Here is a 17837-nt window from a genome sequence, read left to right as displayed (position 1 = left end):
GTCAATTTTTTACAATTTTCATAAATTTTGTAAATTTTTGTAAATTTTTACAAAATATTTTCCACTGTAACTACTGGGCCAAGTTCATTATAGATAGAGATAATTGTAAGCAGCAAGAATGTTCAGTAAAGTAAGATCTACAAACACATCACCATCACCAAAACACAATTTTGTCATGAATCCATCTGTGTCCTTTGTTTAATATGCACATAGACCAAGGTGAGCGACACAGGCTCTTTAGAGCCTCTAGTTGAATTTTCGAACGGTTCTAGACTTACTTATAAGGATTTGTTAACCCCAGCTGTTCCAAGTCATAGAATCCTAGTTCTAGCTTCTGCTGGTTGTTGAGCATATTTCTTTATATGCCCATCTATTGATTGATTGTTGGTTGCTTAACGTCCAGTGGCAAATATTTCATGCATATTCAGGACGAGAACAAGTTCACAATAAATACAATAGGTAGGTTCTGTAATAGATTAAGGGGTTAAGGTCGGAGAAATTTAGACTGCCACGGGAAATGAGGGTATATTGGATAGGGACAGAAATTTAGCCTTCCAACAGGTCACCTACGGACCCCTCAAAGAGTTGTTGCAAGGGTTCTTAACGTGCAAAGAGCGTGGCACTCTCCTTACACGAGGCATCGGATTTAACGTCCCCATTCTGACCGGACGTGGCTGCAAATTTGTACATCCCGCACAGCCAAACGGACGCCCCACTTTAGCACGGGTTTTACTGCCGGTCGGAGGAAGACCAATGGTGACCATACTTCTATTCCCCAGTCACCCTTGGGGGGTATATGCCCATCTAGTTTCGCCTTATAATCTTTGAACTTATTTGGCGACTGCCTAGAGGGTTGTTGGGTTATACAACATATAAATTGGCTGTTATGCGTCCGTAATTTTTGCTTTCTTGGTCGCACTAATCTGATGTTTGTCTAGTGCGACTAGTCTTTTTTTTTTGCCTTCTGAACAAAAAAAGGTTGAACATAGAATGTTATACGCACATCGAATAACGTAGAACTTTAAACTTAAAATTAATTGACTTCTCACAATCCTTGGATACGAGTTAACAGTTCAACCACTATCTACTTCAATGTATGGTAGAATAAATTCCGTTGTTAAAATCCAGTGTAAATATACATCAAATGCATATCGTAATGCCAGCAAAAAATATAACCGTTTTGTTTCCCATGACACCTCTATTCCACTAAAATATATTTACCCAGACATTCAAAAACAATAAACGTGTGTGTTACCGTTTGTAGCATTGGCCTATGGTTATAGGTTAAAACCCCTTCTATAGCCCTGAATATCACGAATTGTTTCAGTGCAATGATTTCAAAACAGCAAAGATTATACATAATAAAAATGTGCCTTTAAGTACATACACCAAAGGCAAATATTATTTATTAATTTATTTGTATTAGTATTTGTTTTAACAAGTGTCTTAATTTATAAACTTGTTTGAAGGAAATCATTGCTAGCACTGCAAGCAATAATACTCTATATATCAAGCACCGAACTGTAAAATATAAGAATACTAGGGGAAAGGATGTAAATTTTTGTATAAAATATCCATATGTTGAGCATTGCAGATAATCCTCAGTGTCGCAATACAGACCTGTTCCTTTAACGTAATGAAATGATATGCTGTGCAGCCAATAATCTAACACAAAGTTTGTCATCACTATCAAATAGCTGCTATATCAATACAAGACGGCTTATCACTATTAATAAGAAATATCTATTAATTAAATGCCAATGACAGGGGAACCACCGGAAAAGAGGACGCAAGTTCCTATGAAAATGTCAAAAATGAAATAAAGTTGAGTACATTCTGTCAAAGAAGCAAAAGTAAGGATCGCCGGTGCGTGACGAGATTGCAAAATTGTAAATCAAAGGTCGGAGTTTATCGTTGATCATAAAAACAAAGAGGTACAAGAATAAGTTGACAAATATGTACGACCAGAAAATTTTGTGAATTTTTAGAGGTTCCTAAGGTGAACAAAGTATTGTGGAACTCGAAGGAAACATCCAAACGTCTCAAAGATGCTGACAGATCCCTGCAAACAACTCAGGGGTATCTAGTAAAAGGGATGATACTTGTTGTCCACCTAATGGAAAGGTCTTAGAAAAACTGGTCGGAAGAACCGGAAAAAAAGTTTAAACTGTCCCTGGACTCCTTAAATTTGATGTTGTATGCGCACAGAGATTTGTCTAGCCAAAGGAGAAAGTTGCTCATGCCGGCTGTAGACAAAAAAATATTTAGCTCTTGGACACGAAGATGAGAAAGTTTCACCAAGCTATTTTTTGGACGCTTATTTTCGGCATGATACATTCAAGTCCGATAAAAATGGAGATTTCAATGGAAAAAGTGGCTTCAAAAACAATTTTTTAGCAAAAAAACCAATAGGACTCCCCATTTTGGCGAGGGTTTTACTGGCGCTTGGAAGAAGACCAATTGTGACCCTAGTTCTATTCCCCATTCACCCTGGGGTTTTCTGCTCCTTTAATTGACCAAGTGGAGGAATATGTGTAAAGATGTTTCCTCTTGATCACGACCAGAATCCATACTTCGAGATGCAATGAAAAAGAACTGACAAGTCTTTATCATTACATTGTCAAATCAGAAGAAACAAGACAATGACAATAGATCAGAATGAACATAGTGATGTAAAATCTATGACTATGAAATTTGGATAAATTAAGACTTTTTTTTTGAATTTGTCTTTTAATCTATGTATAGACCAAGATTTATAAGCAAATACAATACATCTATTTCTTATACATTTTTCTTCAATCCCTAGAGAATATAAAACCTTTTTTATCTCTTATTATTCAAGGTACATAGATATAATGCCAAAAGTCTGGACATATAATGATGCTGTGCTAAGACATCTCAAGAACAGACCAAAATTGTTTGTACAGCATGGCATCGAACGGCTTCCACCGAACTGCACACCTATATCTGGCGAATACATCATCGAAGAAGCCTATTGTGTTCACATGGTAAGAATCATGGATTCAGAAAGCACATACAAAGTTTGCCTAAATGAAGCTGAGCCTTCTTGTGATTACATGGATTGGGGACAGAATCACTTGCACTGCAAGCAAATGCTTGTTGTTTTTGAGAGATGGAAATGGGATTCCTTACTAATGTCATACAGAGACTGTCCACAGTTTAGTCTGGACCCCACTGTCAATGCGGCATCAGACACTTGTCAAAAACAAGAGGATCAAAGAAGCCTGATCATATAATTTCACGATGATGTTCTGCCCATTAACAATCCAAACTTTTCTGATTGGGTTCCATTAATATATCCTCCAGAACTAGAAATAAAAAAAAAATAAAAGGCACGGCTTCCTCTGCCTCTTTTTTAGACTTGTACCTCGAATTTGACATCAGCGGTCATCTCAGAACCAAAATCTATGACAAACGAGACGATTTTGATTTTGAAATTATCAATTTACCCCACCTTAGTAGCAATATACCAACTTCACCAGCATATGGGATATACATTTCCAAACTCATTCGTTATTCTAGAGTTTACAGCTGCTACTCAGACTTTGTAAAACGTCATCAGTGTCTAAACAGAAGGTTGATGAACCAGAGGTATGTGAAAGAACGTCTCGTCCTTTTTCTAAAAAAGTTCATCGGAAGATACCAAGATCTTGTTGATAAATATACCGTGTCAACTTTACAAATAATATACAATGGTCTAAAACCAGGTTTAATTCCCCATTTTCTACATAAGAAAATGTCTGTACCAAGTCAGGAATATGACAGTTGTTATCCATTCGTTTGATGTGTTTGAGCTTTTGATTTTGCAATTTGCTTAGGGACGTTCCGTTTAGAAATTTCCTCGGAATTTGGTATTTTTGTTATTTTACTTTTACCCCCAAAATCTAAAATTGTATTAAATTATGTGTGTTTTTCTAAGTACAGTTTTTTGTACTACGATTTTGGGTCATTATAAAATTCACTTTGATTTTAAGTTGTCACTATAAACCATTCATTTAAGATTACTTTATTTTGGATCATGACAGGTGATGCCAGCGCAGCAGGAGATGCTTGATACTCTGTAAACAATCCAGATCTCCCACATTAAGGGTTCATACAATTCCATATTGATAACTTTTAGGAATTTTTGGTCCTCAGTGCTCTTCAACTTCGTACTTTATTTGGCCTTTTTAACCTTTTTGATTCGAGCGTCACTGATAAGTCTTTTGTAGACGAAACGCGCGTCTGGCGCAAATACAAAATTTTAATCATGGTATCTATGATGAGTTTATTCTGTCCAAATGCCATTTGTTGCAACTATATTCTAAGCATCCCATGGACAAAATTACTTTAATATACTACGCTTTACTATATGGAAATTATTTATATGATTCCTGGACAGCAAGACTCACGACGTGTGACTAGCATGTATAATAGTAAAACGAGCCACCATGTTGAATACACAAGAAAATCAGGTCGATTTTCGTGTGCCTGTTGAATATACAAACTGTACAAAATATGCCAACATGCAGTTGCTGCAGCAGAAGATATTGGAATTTTGAACTTATTTGTTACCTGGCGCAACAGGTATAAAAATAATTCTACCTTTACAGCAGTAGTCAACAGCATACTACCTTCAACTCCTGGGAAAAAGCCAAATGAAAAGTCTACCTGGAAGAAGCACAAAAAAGCTAATGCAACAGCAACAGTGACAACTGTAGATGGAATTGTGGTAGATGAAAATGCACAGGACAATTACATTTTTCGTTTTCTTATGAACACTAGAAAAATGGTGTGTTATGGTTGTGGTAAGAAGTTTATACAACATACAATGGAGGTACCAGAAGAACAACACAATATATTTCTTGCTAGAAAGGAATTCCGACAGTATGTGAATGAAGCAGGGTTACTGAAAATGTCTTTTAAGAAAGAGTTTGTACATTACCATATTAAGAAAAACTGTGTACCATACAAGGATCCGTCTTTTGAGCCTCAGAGTATCGTAGTTTCACAAGATATCAAGAGCTTATTACAAGAAAGCCATACAGCTATGATCAAACATGAGCTAGGAATTTTCAGTAAAAACATGTTTATCTCTAGATCGACATTGCAAAAGTAGTATCTCCATCCAAGTCACAATTTGTAAAAAGTAAAACCATTATAGGCTTAAGTACGGTCTTCAACATGAAGCCTTGGCTCACACCGAATAGTAAGCTATAAATGCCCCAAAATGACTTGTTTTAAACCATTCAAACGGGGAAACCAACGGTCTAATCTATATAAAAAACCAGAAACGAGAAGTACTTATGAACCACATCAACAAACAACAACTACTGAACATCGGGTTTCTGACTTAAGACAGGTGCAAACAAATACAGCGGGTATCTAAAATCGTGTTCTAATTGAGTACTAGGAAATTTTCATGATTGTGAAAAGAAGCTAACGGAGGACATACAACGGACAGCATAGCTCTCATGGCCCTTTGATAATTCAATTTCCAGCTACATTTATATTACCTTTTCTGAGAATGAAAAGGCTGCCACTATAAATGTGCAATGGTCAAAATAGTTCACATAAAACAAAAAAATAGTTAGATGAAATTCCACAGCAGTATTATGGCAGGTCACAAATATGTGACTTTCAATTAGAACAATGAGATAAAAGTGAACAGGTCACTTTTTACAGGGTAGAATATTTAGTGTGTCAGGCTATGATTATTTGAATAAAACGAAATTAAATGAAAGTTGAGAAAATCAAAATATTTATCTATGTTGATATAGTCTATATTGAACAAGCTGGTATCTGTTTTTAATAAATATGGAACTGTAAAACACTATTTGGTATGACCATGGAAGAAATTTCACACGCCAATAACATCAAGTGCAGTGATTGATTGATTGATTGTTGGTTGCTTAACGTCCAGTGGCAAATATTTCATGCATATTCAGGACGAGAACAAGTTCACAATAAATACAATAGGTAGGTTCTGTAATAGATTAAGGGATTAAGGTCGGAGAAATTTAGACTGCCACGGGAAATGAGGGTATATTGGATAGGGACAGAAATTTAGCCTTGCAACAGGTCACCTACGGACCCCTCAAAGAGTTGTTGCAAGGGTTCTTAACGTGCAAAGAGCGTGGCACTCTCTTTACACGAGGCATCGGATTTAACGTCCCCATTCTGACCGGACGTGGCTGCAAATTTGTACATCCCGCACAGCCAAACGGACGCCCCACTTTAGCACGGGTTTTACTGCCGGTCGGAGGAAGACCAATGGTGACCATACTTCTATTCCCCAGTCACCCTTGGGGGGGTCAAGTGCAGTGAAAGTATTATATGCAGCTGTTATTTTAATACAGTGATTCTAATAGTGATTGTAATGCTTGTGTTTTAAATTGGTGTTGACAAATTTATCTTAAAGGGATATTGTCTGTCAGTTTATCAAAAAAAAAAATGATTGGTCATAAATGCTGTGAAATCAGGAGTTATAATTATATTAAACTTAAATTATTTCAAAGTTTTGCTAATTATTCTGTATTTCTAGGTCTAAATATGTGTAACGATGTAAAATTGAATTCTTGTCAAGGATGACAAAAATTCGATTTAATCCCGCCTTATTCATATGAACTCCAGCTTGAACTCTATCGGAAATGGTTCCGCGCATGCTCATCCCGGTAAACAAAAACAAAAATGTCGGAAAATAGCAAATCTAACCGTGGAAGATAGCGATCTTTAACGGATTCTGCAAGAAAGAGGAATAGAACAGCTGTATCATCTAGATGGAACAAAAGTAGAATTTACATAGGTGATCAGTTGGAACGCTGGAATGAATTGAAGGATGTATTGCGTATGCAAACGCATGCCGAAGTGGCGAGAATTTTGATTGACAAGTAAGTTGTATCCACATGTTTCAATATACTTATTTTTGCATTTCTCGGGATTATTTTTTGTACACTATTGATGGAATTCAGAGGAACTAACAACAGTTCAACCATTTCAAGACACACGTTGTTCAAAAGAGAACTAGATCGACTAGAAAGTCCGATTTACAATTCACGTAAATATAGTAAATTTAAGAGGCCCTAAAAGGGGAAATTATAATAAAAATATGATAAATGCAACAGAAAGACAACAACCCCAGATAAATTCAGTTTTTATATAGCATACATTTCTTTGGCGTGATTAAGGTATGCAATAATACCTTCAGGGTTGAATTTCCTCTAGGAAGTACTTGTACAAAATGTAGGACACACTTGTATATTTGTCAACTGGCACTGCACTATACTGTCTATACATGTAGTATAAATATGCTGACTGCATATACTTGCACAGCTAGTTATAAGTAAATTATAGTAATCTACACATTTTTGATAAAGTAAATTTAAAAACATTGGATGGACTCAATTTGATTTTGAGGGCATTTGTCAGATCTTTTTAGATGCACTAAATAGTCTGAAATTTCCTTTTTGGTTACATCACTGCACACATGCAAGGTCTGACCAAATGTCTATTTAAAAAATCCTTGGTATGTGAGGTCCAGATTGTTCATGTGCTGCCCAAATACTAAGTGTAAATTAAAAAAAAAAAAACTTTCAGAAATAGTATCAACCCATGTCAAGAAACTTTTTTCCTCCACAGTTATCATGCCAATAATACAGTTCAAACAGTCAGTATAGAGCAACAGAACCCCCCAAATCTTGAAATGGAAAATGAAACTTTGCCTGTAGTTTCAATGCCTTCTGCATCAACCTCAACACCTGGACCAGTCCATTCTCTGTTTCACACCCCATGTGATGTTTCAGACATATCTTCAGCTGGAGAGAACAAAAGGTAATTTTGATGAAATTGTCACATCTTTGTTACATGTTTGTGTCAACAAATCATCTTCCATTTAAAAGAGAAAATAAAAATCCAAGAAACACGTAAGAAAATGATTTTAATAGAGAAAAATGTGGGTTGTATGTATATTATACAGGAAGCCAATGACAAACAAAACCAAATTACTAATAATGCAAAAACATAGAGTCGTTTCTTAAATGGATAGGTGTTTGTTCATTGTCGCAAGGTCTTAGCTCCATAATTTGTCACTGGACAACAATTGATCAAATTTAGTTCCATTTCAAGCATTTGAACAGAATTTTTTGAAAACAAAAGGTAATCATTGTGTTATTTTTCAGAGAATCGGATATGTCTGGTATTGAAGAAATCTGTAGTGAAAAGAAAAAAACAATGGAAAAGTCTACTTCCTTCATCAATCCTTTTGAGTAAGTTATCTTGTTATGGGCCAACTGTTTGCCAGAAACTTGTATTCAATTAAGTTTAAGAAATCTGTAAAACATAGGTTTTAAATTTTTTGTTCTATTTTAAAATGTAAATGTAACATATATATACATACAAATGTAACATTTATATACACTTTCACTTCATGTACTGCAAAAATAAAGATATGGCAGTATGTTGTGTCGCAACTTCGAGTCAAGACCTATAATACTTTTGTTTCATTTGAAATATTAAATAAATAAAAATATAAAAATTACATTGACTTTTTCAGCCATACTTTTGCAATGAATTAATCTCTGGGAAAACCCATAAAAGCAAATGGTTAATGCCTCACGATAATTGTCTCATTGTGTAAAATAGAGTTCCTCATTATTTATTTTTTCAGCCTTACAATTGATGAGGATGAGGCATGCATGATGGAAGAGGATTCGTCTGGTGAAGAATTTGAGCCAAGTTTTAATTTTACACTGAGGTAAAAATATGGCAAATGTAATATTTTTATGTCTCATTTATGGGCATTATGTTTTCTAGTCTATGCGTCCGTTCATCTGTATGTCTGTCAAATTTAATATTTTTATGCCCCATTTATGGGCATTATGTTTTCTGGTCTGTGCGTTGGTCTGTCTGTCCTGCTTCTGGTTGAGGTTTTTTGGGTTTTTTTTTTTATGAAGTTGAAGTCTAATCAACTTGAAACTTAGTACACATGTTCCCTGTAATATATTCTGTCTAATTTTAATGACAAATTAAGAGTTTTTACCCCATTTTCACGGTCCCCTGAACATAGAAAATGATAATCTGGATGGGGCATCCGTGTACTATGGACATATTCTTGTTATAATTAACATAAACATAAATATAAAAAAAGAGTTTTTATTACTGTTATAATTTCAGCTGATCCCTAACCTAGTTATGTAAATGATATTGTTTTGAAAAATTATAGGATTATGTCTGCCTGACATGGCTCATTTGACCTTGACTTCATTTTCATAGATTATTGTGTATGTGATACTTGTAGTAAAACCTTCATGTTACCATGGTTACAGATTTCAGCTTACATTCAATCATGAAAAAAGAAGCATGCGAGAAATTTCAGTGTATGTACTCTTGTTATTTTTATTGTAGTATCTTGCTTATAATTATGAACATTGCATTACAGACACAATAATGCAGACCATCTTCCGGTAGAGGATTCAGATGATGAATCGGATGAATATGGTGATGACCCTGCAGATGCAACAGAGACCGATTTTGACATCAACCGCATAAAGAGCATTAATGATTTGGATTCCCTGACGAATGACCATCCTCTCATGGTCTACCAGCAACCCCTGTTAGATTTGGCCAACACACAGATCTGTTCACTTTGCAAAGTTTGCAATGCAAATATCAGTGTAGCTGTGGAGATTGTTGCTTCAGCGACATATCTTAAATGGGTAGGAAACACTGACTATTTATTTTAGAGACTAGTATGCAAACTCCAAAATTTTGAAGATATCGCCATACAATGTACATACTCACTGGAAGATAACATCTCATTTAGTAATTAATACAGCATGGAATATTCTGTCACCATTTCCAATTTGGTAAAGTTATTTCTCTGAATCAATACTAATGTATATGTGAATATAAATAGTATTTTTCAAAAGCAGCCTATTCCAGTTAATTGAATTTCATTCAAAAGATTTTTGTAGAATGTAGAGAAACATCTGTCACACAGAACTATTCTGTAATTTTTTAATTATTTTTTTTTATAAATTTATACTAGTGTACAAGACTTTTTAATTGCTTATTCTGATATATCATGTACTATCTATAATATTGTAGGTCTGTGAAAGTGGTCATGTTGTCAATAGGTGGTGTTCACAGCCCCTTCTAAACAGAAGAATGCATGCCGGAGATTTAATTTTTGCTTCTGCCATCCTGTTGTCCGGCAACAATTTCCAGAAAATAACAACTCTGTCTAAATTCATGAAACTTCCAATACTGAGCTCCTCAACCTTTCACAGAATTCAGAAGACTTACCTTGTCCCATCAATTGACCGATTTTGGATCCAGAAGCAGGAGGATACTTTAAGAGAATTTGAGAACACCGATGTAATTGTTTTAGGTAAGTATTTAAAACTCAAAATATGAATTTTAGGAAAGTATTTCAAACTCAAAATATTAATTTAAGGTAAGTATTTCAAACTCAAAATCTTATGTAAAGTATTTAAAATAGATACATGCGAGTAAAAAGAACATAATCATGTTACATTTTTTACATTTAATTTTTCACAGTAATATAAGAATTAACAGGAATTAAAATAAATTTGTTCTAAAAAGATATCTTGGTTTGCTCTAGTTTTCTCAGATTAAGTCATGTTCCATTTTTCTTAAATAAAGTCCCAATATTTTAACTACCAGTGCAATATAAATCAGTGAACTAGAAACATTAATTCTACACATTCTTCCTTTTTTTGTTAGGTGATGGACGTATGGACAGTCCAGGTCACTGTGCGCAGTACTGTTCGTACACGATTATGGAGTACACCACCAAGAAGATATTATGCATCACAACAATGGATAAGAGAAGAACTGACAGGAAAAGCACCAACCTTGAGAAGGCTTGCTTCCTGAAAGGGATGAAATTTTTTAAAGATAAAGGCATAAAAGTTGTGGAGGTGGTGACAGATGCACATGTCCAAATAGCTTCAGTAATGAGTAAGAACATTATGATATTCTCAAGGCAGACATTTTGATAAACAAGTACTCAGATATTCAGACTTTATTGAGCCATAAAAACAAGTATCAAGTTTTATCCTTAACTTCATTACTGAGCAAAGATCCAGTGGTGTTGTAATTTAAAATTTTGAATTTTCATAGTTTGTGATATTAATACATTTTATAGGACTTATTTTTGATAACAGAAGAATTAATTATTTAATTATACTAATGATGTTCTATTTATGACAATCGCAAACCTTTTTATGTTTTAGAAAAAGAATTCCCTGAAATCAAGCATTCTTTTGATGTCTGGCATGGAACAAAGAACTTAGGAAAGAAACTCACAAAGGTAAAAGATGTGTGAAATGCAAACCATGACTCCATCTTCAAATTTAAGAATGATGTTATTGTGGCAATTTGGGATATATTTTTTGAGGTGTGATTCTAAATTTCACTTCATAACTAATTTTTAAGATCAAATCAGAAAATGGTTTCTGACTTATATTAAAGTGCAAAATAGGTTAATTGTAGCGAACCAGCCGTGAGATACGGGTTTAAAATTGTAGTTCATTTTCACCTCATCCATCTGCTTTAAATTTATTTATTATATATGCACAAATGTTCCAAGCTTCAATTTTGATTAATGTAAATAAAATTTGTTCTTGTAGATAAGTCAAGAGAAAGAAAATAAAGAATTACTTGTATGGATCAAAGATATTGTCAACCATTACTGGCACACTGCAGAAGTTGCTACCACCAGTGAAGAGTTCCTCGTAAGTTTTCATTGTTTCATTTAAGGATGTTCGCTCCTCTTGTTTTCGTATTTTTGCCAGATATTTTGAATCCTCTGGTTTTATCCATGTAGTGCCATTACAAATTTTTGCCCACTAACCCCTACTTTTCTTTTCATAATTTGATTAAATATAGTTTAAAATACCATCTTTGAAAATCTTATTAAAACCATGTTATTTTTTCATACTTTTAGACAGAAAAAAGGTGCCAATGTTAAATGTATGAAAAATCTAGAGAGAATCATTTCCCGCCAAATTTTCAATGGCTTATATCTTGAAAACAAGCACACGGACCCTTCATTTTTATCTGCTTTTTTAGTTCCTTTATTTATATACTATCAATTTATAAGTCTTTTAAAAAGCTTATTATTTTGAAACACAGTAGCGAACATCCTTAAGGTACAACTTCTTGTCCACTTGTTTGACAAAGTGAACATTGGTAAGAGCAAGTTTGAAGTAAGTTATCATATTTGTTAATCAAGTTGATAAAACACATTGTCTGTAATATATTCAGAATAAATGATGTCTGTAATATATTCAGAATAATGAAGTATTCAATTGTTACAGGCATGCTATGTTTATAAATCATAGGATAGAAACCGATAGAAAGAAAACTTTTATATGGACTTTGTTCATTGTTGAAGGCTGTACGGTGACCTATAGTTGTTCATTTCTGTGTCATTTTGGTCTCTTGTGGAGAGTTGTCTCATTGGCAATCATACCACATCTTCTTTTTTTTATATTTGATGACTTCTATTGTTCAAGTGTAATAAATACTTGTCACATTGCCAAATTGAACCACAACTTTTCATTTTAAATTCATCTTTTGATGACTATATTTATATATAATTTTTTTTAGGATGTTTGGTATGGTGTACTTCACCATGTTGTCAATGAACACCAGTGGTTTGTGCCATTTGCCAACTCTACATTTACCAACGGTTGCCAGCATGGACCATTGAAAGGAGTATTTAAAGAAAGGGTCCCCACCACACAATGAGCTGAGAAAAATTGTTATGAACAAGCGCCTGGTTAACAACATACCATACTACCTAAACTGTCGGTACGTAAACTATCTTATATCATAACTTCCTCCACAATAGAAAACAACCAAGCCACTGTCAACTAAATTTCATAATCCTTTGATGTAGGTCAAGTGTTATATTTTTGATGGAAAGCCGATATAAATGTACGGATGCATTTTCTGTAATAGTTCTATATGACATTTTTTTTGTTTTTACAGAGTATTGATAATTTTATTTGTAAATGTTCTGTCATAATGACAACATTGTCATATTGCCTTTTTTTTCATTTTAGGAGCACATCAGAGTTAGAAAACTTTCAGAATCTTATTCTAATGTATGCCTCCAAGAGACACTCTTACAGTCCACCAGTGTATCGAGCAAGGAACAGGTTGGCAGCTATAGACCATAATGCCCATGCAGAACGAGAAGTGATGAAGAACAGAGATGGTTCTTTAAGGTTTGTATGATTTGTCAACTATACAAAAAAAGGATAGCAGAAATTGCCTAAATTATTGGACGGTACCAGAGATAACACCAGCCCCTCCAAAAAAAAGACAAACAAAAGACAACTCATAGCCTGATTAGGTAGATGCACTAAATGAGAGAAAGGGGGGTGCAAATTTACTTATTTTTTAAATTTATAACTCACAGAAACACCCCTCTCCCATTTTGCCTATCCCCACTATTGAATTTGATGGCAGAACCATTAGTCAGATCATAGTGACTAACATACCAAAAATATATGTTTAAAAATCTGCAAACAACATTGCAATGTGGAAATTGATGGCAATATTAATTTCAAAAAGTCACTTGCATGACATTGTACTCAAATTTGGCATATATTTGTAAACTGATGACCTGAAATATTTGAAGTTAGCCATGAATGTTACTGTTGCATTCAAGTGATACCTCAGTAGTATTAAAATTTTAATTTATGTATTTGTAGGTGGCAGAGAAGTTACAAGAAAACTTCCAGATGGTCTGTTCACCTGTGAAGGAGGAAAAAAATTATGATTACATTCAAGACCTCATTAGACAAGTTCTCTGCACCAGAATAGAAGATGGCATAGGAATGAACCGACGTCTTGAGTTGGAGGAAGATGATCCACGGCGGATATCTGCACATTTGGCACCTGTACCACCCCCACCAACAAGAGACATTGTGGCTACCCAGATATCTAGATTTGAAAATCTAAATAAGACAATAGACTACTGGACTGCCGAGGGGCATTAAAGTTTTTTTTATCTTTAAATACTGTAAATTCAGAATTTATTTTGAGGGTTATTATTATTGCAAATGTTGCGACTGGGTGAGTATTGCAATAATAACAACTCTCTTTCTGAAATCTGACACATACATGTGTGTGCTACTATTCCTGTACAAATAGCAATAATAAAAGTTCTTATCATCTTTAAATACTGTAAATTCAAAATTTATTTATCTCTCGTTCTGAAATCAGCTTTTCCTGTATAAATAGCAATAATTATTTTCACATTTTGGTCATGTTGAAATCTCATTAATAAATGTAATTTCTGAATTAACAATGTTCTAGTATTGTTAAAAGACACTATCATGTTTATATTTGTAGGTGGCAGTTATCTGCATATTTGGTACTGGTACTATCCAACAAGAAAAGACATTCATTGTGGCGACTACTGGACTGCTGAGGGGCAATAAAATATTATAACTTTGAAAAATCTTTTATCATTTTTTTTTATATTTGATTAGACTTCGTGTCTATTAAAAAACAAGATGAAGATGTTGTATGATTGCCATTGAGACAACTATCCACCAGAGTTCAAATGAAGTATAAATCATTTCAATATTCACTTTTATCACATATTTATATGTCATATGTTGAATGTAAAAAAATGGTTATGATACAATGACATGAAGACAGCACATCACCTAAGGTAACAAATAAAAACAGAAATTCCAGAATTATCATTTTAAGTTCTGACAACACATGGGAATACCCACTACGAAAACTTCCTGACTTTAAAGCAAAAATAAAAACATGTTTGTTTTCTTCACATTTAATTATACCTCCCCCCTACAAAACCTTTATATTGTCCAAATGGATTGGGATATTTATCCCTGATCCTCCACATACAGCAGCTTGGGATCACTCGACGATCTCCTGCCCCTAGTCTTCCATGTACCCAGACAATATATTGCCTATAGGCTGCAAAGCGATTTGACCTATTGAAGTCCTCATCCTGAAGCATGATGAGTAACTCCTCCCGAAGCCTTCTTGCCACAGCAAGCACTGCCTCATCTAAGACTATCAAGAAGAAGTCCTGAAAAAAAGAAATATTTATGCTAATTTTATTTCTTATCCACGTCATACATTACATATACAGTTAATAATGATTTTGTATACTGAAGAAAGGTCACCACAGTTAATTAGAACATTGTCAAATGATTGGTTATTCTTCGATTACAATGACAGAACAAAAGCCACTATTTACTTGTGTGATGATTTTAAAACCCATAAACGGGAAAGTACACTGTACAGAAAGAGGTCTAACATCTCTATTTTTGTAATAGAAAATAAATATTTTCTTTATATATTTTTGAAACAATATTTATGGACTAGAAGTAAAAAATGAACAAGAACATCAATATTTCCTCATTAGTCAGTTCTGCAATATAATAACTTGTCATGAATTGGGTACGTACTGGTATCCGGGAGTAGCAGTTCAGACTTGTTCTGCCACAACACCGCCTCTCCGCCTCAGTTGGCATCTCCCTACAGTAGGTGCAGGTACACCAGTCAGGGACTGAACTGTTGGGCGAAGGATGATGCCCACCTTGTTGAGTGTCGTCTTTGTCCAGGACATCAAAGACAAACCCAGGGTGTTGTGTGGCAATGGAACTCACAAGTCCCCTCAGGTCTTCCTCCGTCAAACGAGAAATTCTTTCCTGAAAAAGGTTAAAAAGTCATAAAGATTGTATTTTAAAGTGGTCTAACAAATTGATATTTCGATAGAACCAAGCATGTATGTCAGCTATAAGTCTTGGTTGAACAAATCATTAGTCTCAAGTTCGTCATTATATTTTCTACCTGCAATGACCGTTTTTATAGGTCAATTTTAAGATACTTTGATAGCTGTGAAAAAAAAAGAAATTTTTTGAAAACATCTAACTAAAGCTGAACCATTATGTAACAGACCAATGCTTGATGAATATTTCTTTAGGTAAACATATCCTAGAATGAAGTTTTGTATACCTGCAACTGGCGATTCCTCTCCTCTAAGGTAGCTGCAGCTACCTCTGCCCTGTTGGGTCCAACTCCTTGGTTGGCTCCTCTACCTCTTCTTCTTCTTGGTTCCCTTCCCCTCCTGGTGTTTCCACGTCCCCTTCCTCTACCCCTCGCCCTTCTTGCATTGCCAGGTGTAAATTCTTCACTCACCGTACTTTCATGTCTCTCATCATGTTCATGTGGAGACCTAGACCTAGACCTTGGGCTATTTGAGTCCTGAAATGGTGCATATAAATAGAATAAGAAACTAAATAAACAGAAAAGACTCGAGAAACAAGCCCGTGAAAATTCTGCTTCTTTGTTACCAAGTTGATTAAAATAAAACCAGAAATTACCTCAAAATAGCTTTGTGGAAAAAACGTAATTTTATTTGAAATATAGCCTACTGTCAGAGTACTGCATAGTTGTACGATGTTGAAATATTTTGGAAATAATTAAAAGCTGCATGACTACAATAACTACAGTGTAACATCTATTGTTCAATGATAAATATTCATTTCACAATACGTAAAAGTCTCAAAATGTTTCTAGAAAATGTATTCAGAACATGTCTGAGATTTATTGTGTTGTCCCCAAGTGAGGCCTCTTTCGCACACGATTCCTGAAAACGTATCGTAACTAACATACTAAATATCACAGTAAATGAAGATGAATCAGACTCTACCAGTAAATATGAATGAATGAGTTCAAAATATAAATAATGCAATTCATGGAATATATTTTAGCAGTAATAATTCAGATATTTTAATCGATATTCACACAGTACCTACCTCAGCATCCATGATTAGAATCTGGGTCAGCGTCTTCAAATACATTCGGCAGTTATCGGAAGCGTCACCGGAATCTGGGTCAGTGCGTAATTAATAAGATTCCACTGGCATAACAACAACATCTTTTTTGACAAAAACGCCGATTTTACACAATATTATTACTTTTTTCGATTTGGAAACATTATTATACTCTTACCTAAGTCAATACCCATCAGTTTTCAATGTTTAAAAAAATACGATTTTGATAGACAATATCCCTTTAAGTTCTCAGAGGAGATATTTGATATAGTAATTGAAATTCAAACTTTTAATCATGTTTATCTATCTAAATGAAAACAAATTAGAGTGGGCCTACACACTGTATCTCGTATCTTTGTATTGCCTTTTACACCTTCCCATGCTGACGCGGGTATATACATAGACAACAATGTAGACTGTACAGCGTTGGATAGGTTTAATCCACCATTTTCTACATAAGAAAATGTCTGTACCAAGTCAGGAATATGACAGTTCTTATCCATTCGTTTGATGTGTTTGAGCTTTTGATTTTGCCATTTGATAAGGGACTTTCCTTTTTGAATTTTCCTCGGAGTTCAGTATTTTTGTTATTTTATTTTTTCTGTCATCGAAAGTAGTAAGTCGTTGATCCATCTATCAGTAAACCAACATCGTAGATAGCGGATAAAGAGGAGCTGACCCAGCACGTCCTTTCAGTCGTGACTGAGGATAGAATGTTAAAAAAAGAATATATTATATGGAAGTTTTTAACGACCTTGAATGGCTATAACAGCCCTTGCACGGTCGGCCATAAAAATAGAAAACATTGCTTACAACTGTATATACTAGCAACGACATTATTATTGTCCATTACCTGTATAACGTAGCTGGCTACCTATATGGAAATTGATATTCTGTATTTAGTGGTTGATAGTTTATGGATTTTGTTTGCAATTTTCCCGAACCTCAAAGCAGACTTAGGGTAATAACAGTATGTTGACTGAC

The 17837-nt window shown here is 34.4% G+C and overlaps 1 pseudogene; it reads left to right on the top strand.

Annotated features, from left to right (window-relative positions):
* Positions 1-6575: 6575 nt before the first annotated feature.
* LOC127732401 (uncharacterized) lies at positions 6576-14320 on the top strand (annotated as a pseudogene).
* The last annotated feature ends 3517 nt before the right edge of the window (positions 14321-17837 follow it).

This window comes from Mytilus californianus, unplaced genomic scaffold (assembly GCF_021869535.1).
Source record: "Mytilus californianus isolate M0D057914Y unplaced genomic scaffold, xbMytCali1.0.p SCAF_24, whole genome shotgun sequence".
In the NCBI taxonomy this organism is placed as follows: domain Eukaryota; kingdom Metazoa; phylum Mollusca; class Bivalvia; order Mytilida; family Mytilidae; genus Mytilus; species Mytilus californianus.
Note: the sequence above shows the minus strand (reverse complement) of the source record. Positions and strands in the feature narration are given on the sequence as shown.